This window comes from Bidens hawaiensis, unplaced genomic scaffold, assembly GCF_021521415.1.
Source record: "Bidens hawaiensis isolate Kalapana, Puna unplaced genomic scaffold, B.hawaiensis_p1.1 tig00003488_1, whole genome shotgun sequence".
Classification (NCBI taxonomy): Eukaryota; Viridiplantae; Streptophyta; class Magnoliopsida; order Asterales; family Asteraceae; genus Bidens; species Bidens hawaiensis.
The window spans coordinates 11,775-19,831 of NW_027491195.1; the positions used below are offsets into that span (position 1 = coordinate 11,775).

An 8,057-nucleotide genomic window follows, 5' to 3' on the forward strand; every position below is an offset into this window, starting at 1 on the left:
CCGAAGTCACGGACCCAAAAAATTTCGGGTCGGCGATTCAGTTCGTGTCGGTGGTTTGGGCCGTGTCGGTGGTTCGGGTTGGGTCGGATCAAACAATATCACATCTATATATCTATTTTTTTTTCATTCATTCAAAACGATTATTCTTACAATTAAAAAAAACACAAGACCTAAAATATCCATAATATGATAATAATACGAGAGCCTAGAGGATGGTGAGTACCTTTGTTCATCATCCTTTTTTTTTGTGAAAAAAGAAAAAATTGTATCTTGCTTTTTCATGATTTACCTAATTAAGAAGAATCAATAGGGTAAGTTAGAGTAAAATTTCACCATACAATACCAATTACAAGCTTAATTGACTAATTTCCCCAAATCCCCAATTCACAATTACAAACCCTAATTTTATAATCCTTGATTTAACAACATAAAGGTAGAGGAAATAGACTATTACCTTGCAGTGGTAGATGAGCGGGGATGAGCGGCGGCGGTGGATGACTGGCGGTGGGGTGGTGGATGGTGGTAAACTCAGAAGGAAGAAGGCAGGGTAGAAGGGAATAGGGGTGTTCACGGTCCGGTTTTGACGGTTTTTGGGTCAAACCGTAAGCCAAACCATTAGTACGGTTTTTGCTAATAAAAAACCGAAGCCAAACCGTTGAAAATAAAAACCAAACCAAACCAAACCGTTACTAACGATTTGGCTCCGACCGGTTTCACGGTTTAGGAATTAATATGCTATTGTCAAAAACTTAAACTCTAATTCACAAATTCAGATTTCAAGCTGTCTAAAAATAAAATAACCAAAATGCAAGTTTACCATAATTAATCATATTATCCAAAATTTAAGCCCAGAACATGACGGGATACTGGACTTTTAGTAAAGTTAGGCTAAATTACACACTGGCATCTTATAGTGGGTTAAGACAAGAAACCCAATTTTTAAAACATATGCTATATTATAAATAATTATATAAATCTAATATCAAAATATAAAATTTATATATAAATAAATCCTACGGTTCGGTCCGGTTTTTTACGGCCGGTTTTCAATAAAAACCACAAGCCAAACCGTTCATTACGGTTTGAAAATTTTGAAGCCGACCGACCGAATGTAAAAAAAAAAATCCGACTGCGAAGCCAAACCGATGACCGGCTTGGGCGGTTTCGCGGTTTTAAACCGATCGCTGAACACCCCTAGAGGGGAAACAGCAGGTAGGGCGATTGTTGTGAAAGAATTCCCGTTTGTTCTTTTTTTAAGTTATGTTATGTAATAATTTACAGCAAGCCCTTCCAAATTTAAGTGTTATTAAAAACTAAGTTTTTTATAAGTTTTATAACTTTTGTTTATAAAAACCATGAGGTTTTATGAAAAAAATCAAACGATATGGTATTATATTTAAAAAAAGATATTTGGTGGTGACCGGTAGCTTTTTGGAAAAATAAATTGGCAGTGACCGCGCTTAATACCTATAAAAAATTTCAGAAAAAATCGCGAAATTTACCCTATTAACGGAGAAAACGGCCGTGACCGGGGTCACCCCGGTCTCTTCTAACCTTCGCCCATACAAACATGCAAATAAAAGATAAAGAATGAAAATCATTTTCGAAAAGGACGCATTCCATAATTTAGCTAATTTAAAAGAACAAAATTTGTAATTAAGAATGGGGTGGTGAAATAAAACTGTAAATAAAAAAAAGGTTTTAAATGGCTAAAAGTGTAAAAAATTACTAATGTTTATTTTGCTGGTTATACGCTATTATTTAAATCATTTGTCCTGGCAAAGTGCAAACCAATTAAAATATCAGAAGCAGCATATGAATAAACTTCAATAATTTATAAAAAGTACAAAAATACCATAGCAACTTTTTATTAGTTTAACTCACTAATTATACAATATACTTTGTATACAGTATAAAAATTTACAATGCAATATTTTCAAAAATAATTAGAAAAAAAATAATAAAGAAAATGTGACCCTAGACTCTGTCGAAAATTATGCACATTCTCCTCCCAAAAAAATCTCTTATTTTTTCTTTTATAAACTCAAACCATATATGGCAACAAAATAAGCTTAACTCGAGCTCGCTTCATCAATTCTCAAGGGCCATTCTGAACTCAGGTTCGTGGACGACTGTGATGTGGCGGTCAACGACATCCCCACCTTGGTCAACGGGCTAAATGTCGAGCCGCTTAACTGTTGAGACATGAGGGCCCGAGTATTTAAAAAAGGTGGTTGACTAGGGACTGGGATTTGCTGATCTCCATCCCTTTTGGTCAAAAAGTCAACCACTTCCGCCATCGATGGCCTTAAAGCTGCAGAAGCTTGCGTGCACAAAAGCCCGATTTGCACCACTTCTAACGCTTCTTGTTCCGGAAACTCACCTTTTAGTAACGGGTCAATAGCATCTGAGACAGCACCTTCTTTGTATAGCCTCCAAACCTGTTCGGTCAACACACGATTAAAAATTAAATCAACGAAATAAGTTAAAATGTTTGAGAAAGTGTACGGTTTTTAGGCCATACAGTTTGCAATAGTGAGCCTGTGTCTTCAACAAAGGCGTTGTTTCGTTTGCCACAAGCGATTTCGAGAATCACGACTCCAAAACTAAAAACATCGGCCTTTTCGGTCAGTTGACCTCTGACTATGTATTCGGGTGCCATATATCCTCTGAAAATAACACAAAACAATGATTTATTACTTTCTGAACTATATTTAGAAGTACATTGCAAAATACTAAGTTATTGCAAGAACAAAAGAAACAAACAGTTCATATTTTCATTAACTTTTACTTCCTACATAGAAATGTCTATGTTATATGCATAAGAAAACCATTAAACTAATTTTTGTTATACACCTTTTTTTTTCATTTTTAAATGTTTACCTACACATGTGTAGGTTACGTGTCAGATTAGATAAATCAACACTGTATTTCAACCATTTTCTTGTATTTAATAAACTTTTAAAGCTGAAAAATAAATGACACGTTTCATATTTTTGTTCTCACAAAAAAATTGTCTTCAACGTGGTAATTTTGCTCTTTTTGGTAATATACATATATATCACTTATATGCAAGAAAAGGCATACGAAGATGACTCGGATCTTACAAAGTTCCAGCAATGCCGGTGGTAAGATGACTTCGATCGGTTGTAAAAGTCCTCACGAGACCAAAATCCGAGATTTTGGGAGAAAAATCTTTGTCGAGAAGAATGTTGCTGCTCTTAATGTCTCGGTGGATGATTTTCACATGACACCCGCCATGAAGATATGCCAGACCTTCTGCTGTTCCTAGAATCACCCCAACCCGCTGACTCCAGCTAAGAATATGTACATGATCCTTGTCTGCAAACAAAAAACCAAACTCGGTCATATTGAAACATTCCTACATTTACTCAGTTTCAAAGTGATTATCGTAATTTAAAGAATTATAATCAAATAACAACTAGGAAAATACCGTCACAAAATAAAATAGCACCATCTTGTTTTCTTATTTTGACCAATTTCTGAGTTAACAAGTAAGTTATCAACTTATGACTTTAAAATAAAATTTCAAATGGACGTGCAATTTAGACAAGCGTACAAACTTTAATATACAAAAACTAGTTTAGTGATTTTTTGTGTGTACCTATTACAAGTCGATGGACTTTAATATACCAAGATTAGGTTGATGAACTTTTTCATGAAAAATAAGAAATTATATTTGATTAATTATGATATCAAGTATTAACCCTAAAAACTATTAAAACGCAGCTAAATAAAACGAGGAACTTACCGAAAAGGAAATGATCAAGGCTCTTATTTGGAAGAAACTCATAAACCAAAAGACTCTCGGGTCCTTCGATACTACAAGCCAAAAGCTTAACAAGATTCTTGTGTTGAATTGCACTAACCAAATTAACTTCATTAAAAAACTGATCAACCCATTGTTGCGTAGTGAAAAATAATCGTTTCACAGCAACATCTCCATTAGGAAGCGTTCCTTTGTAGACCGAGCCTGCTCCTCCTTGACCTAACTATTTGAACTGTCAAAGTAGTTTGTTGCTTTCTCAAGCGTTTCATATTTGTACATCAATCCCGACTTGTTATATGAACTTGGTATTAATCCCATAATTTTCTGCTCTGTTATTATAAGTCAACATTTTAGTCATTCAGGTCAACAAATTGTTTGACTTTATATTTAAATTTACCTTCCTTTTGCTTTGATATTCTTATATGTGCTGCATAACCAGCAAAGGATGATATCATGAGGAAAGCAACTGCAGCCAGAACAACTGCTACTTTGGCTCCCGGACTAGAAAGTCCTGAAATTAATAAATAAAAATATTATAATCCATTTGTCACATGAGTTTGAAATCATCAAAAAGTTAAATTATAGCAAAAATAGGGACAAGAACAACTTTAAACCGGATAAAATTTGAAGGAACCTTAAAAAGTCACGTTTTGTCGGTCACAAAAATTGTACTTTAAAAAAATTAAACGAAAATACGTCCAAAGTGTTATGGTCAAACGCACATGATATTGAATCATTTTCAAGGTAAACAATGATGATAACTTCTAAGTTAAAAAAAACAAGTAAAATGATAGATTGACAATAAATCCTTTATTTAAATTTCTCTGAGCCAAAATTGAATTTTAAGCATAAAACAAAAAAGAAAAATAAAGAAATTGATCAAGACAAAAAAGTCAACAAAATAACTTTGGAAATTTCTTCAAGGTAGGTTAACCTAAACAAACACCCAAATTTCAACTGGATTTGAGTATAAAAATTAAAACAGAGTGACATCCTGTACATTTCCCAACTAACGCCATATTAGACCCAAAGAAGTTTGACTTCGCAGGTCAAAAAGATTATCTATAAAAGTTGGAATTTTAAAAAAAAAATTGTTATGGTTTAGACAACATATTATGAAAATAATATGCTTTGCAACTGAAAATTGAAGATGCCTAAATAGATTTGGATTTGAAAACTAATATGTTTGAAATTTCAATTTGGATGTAGTAAGACAGACTTAAAAAGTCAAAAATACTAGTGAAGCCATTATAATTGCAAACTGGCCAATTTTGACAAATGGCAATCACAAAAGGAGAAAAAAAAGTAATTAAACACTTAAAACAGATAATGTAAAAAAAAATATTAAAACAAAATCTATCAAAAAACATATAACAATTTAGCATCCAACCAGTTTTAACCCAAACCAAAGCAACCCCTTTTAAAAACAACTCGTTTTAACCCAAACCAAATTGACCCCTTCTAAAAACGACCTGTTTTGACTCATTCATTTTGACCCCTTGTCGACCCAACCCATTTCGACCCATACTGACTCAAACAAGCATAAAATTACAGAACACTTCACATTGATCCAAAAACATAATCATTAGGAAAAAAAAACAACACAAAATCAATCCAATCAAATCAAGAACCACAAAATTGATTCTAAAAAGTCAACCTTGATCAAATCAAATAATTTTTTTTTTTTTGCAAAAACCCTATGATCATGATCCAAGAACCAAAACACTTAAAACAACAAAAGGAACAAGTGAAGTACCAGAACTACCCCCATCTCCTTGTGCATCATTATTGTAAAACCTCTGAGTAGAATACCTCAAAAAACAGCCTGCATTCAGACTCCTCCCTTCTCTACTCGGCAAACACCTTACTATTTCGCTTCTCGCTTTATCCAAACACACCCTGCATTCTTCGTTACTCAAACTCTCCCAGCACTGAGCCAACCCATAAACCCCATTCAACCCCATAACCCCAAACCCACTGTTATTATTATTAACCGCCATTAAAGTAACATTCTCCACCAATTCCACAACACTCTTATTAAACCCCAAAAACCCACCTTCAAAATCATCATAATTATTATTATTATTCGGTAAACTCGAATTACAGTTTCGAGTATCTGTTTCCGGGTCAACGGCTTCTCGAAAGAAGCTATAATTATCGTAGCGGACGAAACACCCGTCGAGGAATATTCTGCCGGAGGTGGCGGGAAGGCATGCGGGGACGGCGGTACGGCTGACGGCGTAGCAGACGAGGCAGTCGGTGTGAGGGAGGTCACGGTGGCACTGGATTAAAGCGTAAAAGGGGTTTGAGTTGTTGGTGGTTATGTTGGCGACAGCGAAGTTGGTTTGGGAGTTTTCCATTGCTCGTACGAATGTGGGGATGAAGGTTTGGGTTGTGGCACGTGTGGTGCCGCACGTGAGGTTTCCGGCGGGAGTGACGCGTGGGTCGGAGTGGATGGAAAGAGAGAGAAGCATCCATGTCAGGATATTGGAATTAGTGGAATAATACATGTGTTTCGTTGAGGTTGGATGTTCCTTCTTTTGTGGGTATGGATTGACGATGTTGTTGATCATCAATTTATGTATGAGTTTATGTGGGTGTATTGTATTTGTATATATGGAGTGATGATGATGATGATGATGAAGAAGAAGAAGAAGAAAGCTGGTGAGAAATGATTTGGGGAGTCAAAAGGTTTCACACGCTTTTTCTGCTTCTGTATCTTTTCTTCATAGTATTCAAACCAAGGATCATTTGTTTACTGTTTTGGCTGATTTGTGCGTTTTCAAAGCTTTATTTATGGGAAAATTCCCAAAATAGCCCATTTAGTGAGAGAGGTACCAAAATAGCATTTCTTTACTCAAAATTTTTTTATAATTTAGACTGTCAAGACGTATTGGGAAAAGATAAAAAAAAGACGAGATTTCGAAAGAAAGTCAGGTACAAGACGAGATTAGGGGAAATAACGTCGGTAAAGTCCAAATTATTTGTAATCTTGAAGGAAAAGTTCAAATTTTTCAAAAACTTTTTTACTTAAAAAAACCGTCTTAAGAGATTGTTTTTTTATATTTTCTACCTTTCCCGTCCAATTTTTCAAATTCTTGGAAAATTGTATTTTTTACAATTATACCCCTCAACCACCATCACCACCTTGAACCACCACCACCATCACCGACGCCGTCGGCCCCACCCCATCACCACCACCGTCACTACCACCATAACCGCCTCCACCACCGCTGCACCATAGCCGCTGCACCAAAACCGAATGACGTCACTGCACCCAAACTCACCGAAACTCCTAACAGATTTTTCCGGCCACGAATCCCTAAGCAGTTTCAACAGTATTTGTTAGGAACCATTAAATATTATTATTATTATTATTGTTATTAATTTTGCCAATCAATCGATTCTTCGTGATTTGGAATTTGCAGACTATTTATTTGCTTGATGGCCGCAGCTTCCGATCATGCCGCCGACACCACCAAGCTTTGCACCTATTATTATTATTATTATTATTATCATATTTTTTCCTCTTTTCTTTGTGAATTATGAGTTGCTATCCCTAAGCAGTTTCAACAGAATTCGTGGCCGGAAAAATCTATTAGGAGTTCCGGTGAGTTTGGGTGCAGTGACGTCATTCGGTTTTGGTGCAGCGGCTATGGTGCAGCGGTGGTGGAGGCGGCTATGGTGGTAGTGACGGTGGTGGTGATGGGGTGGGGCCGACGGCGTTGGTGATGGTGGTGGTTCAAGGTGGTGGTTCAAGTTGGTGATGGTGGTTGAGAGGTATAATTGTAAAAAATATAATTTTCCAAGAATTTGAAAATTTGGACGGGAAAGGTAGGAAACATAAAAAAACGGTCTCTTAAAAAGGTTTTTTTGAGTAAAATTTTTTTTGAAAATTTTGAACTTTTCCTCCAAGATTACAAATAATTTGGACTTTACCGACATTATTTTCCCAAATCTCGTCTTTTACCTAACTTTCTTTCGAAATCTCGTATTTATTTTTATCTTTTCTCAATGCGTCTTGACAGTCCAAATTATAAAAGATTTTGAGGAAAAATGGGCTATTTTAGGACTTCTCTCACTAAAAGGGGCTATTTTGGGAATTTTCCCTTTATTTATTTATTACACAATATTGGTCAAATGATAACAATAAGGTCTGTTATTTTAACTGTGATTCTTAAAATACTTATAAACTAAGGTACTAAAGTTGTATAGTTGGTTAAACATCAGGTATGAAAATGGCATTTAACTCAATAATAAAAAATCC

General features: G+C 35.3%; 1 pseudogene across 1 annotated transcript; it reads right to left on the reverse strand.

Moving 5' to 3' along the window:
• Positions 1 to 2,002: 2,002 nt before the first annotated feature.
• LOC143623535 (cysteine-rich receptor-like protein kinase 42) lies at positions 2,003 to 6,300 on the reverse strand (annotated as a pseudogene). The gene is made up of 6 exons (XR_013151911.1): positions 5,547 to 6,300; positions 4,188 to 4,301; positions 3,773 to 4,119; positions 3,108 to 3,342; positions 2,525 to 2,669; positions 2,003 to 2,441 (listed from the first exon to the last, which is right to left on the reverse strand). The product of XR_013151911.1 is annotated as a cysteine-rich receptor-like protein kinase 42 (transcript).
• Positions 6,301 to 8,057: the final 1,757 nt, after the last annotated feature.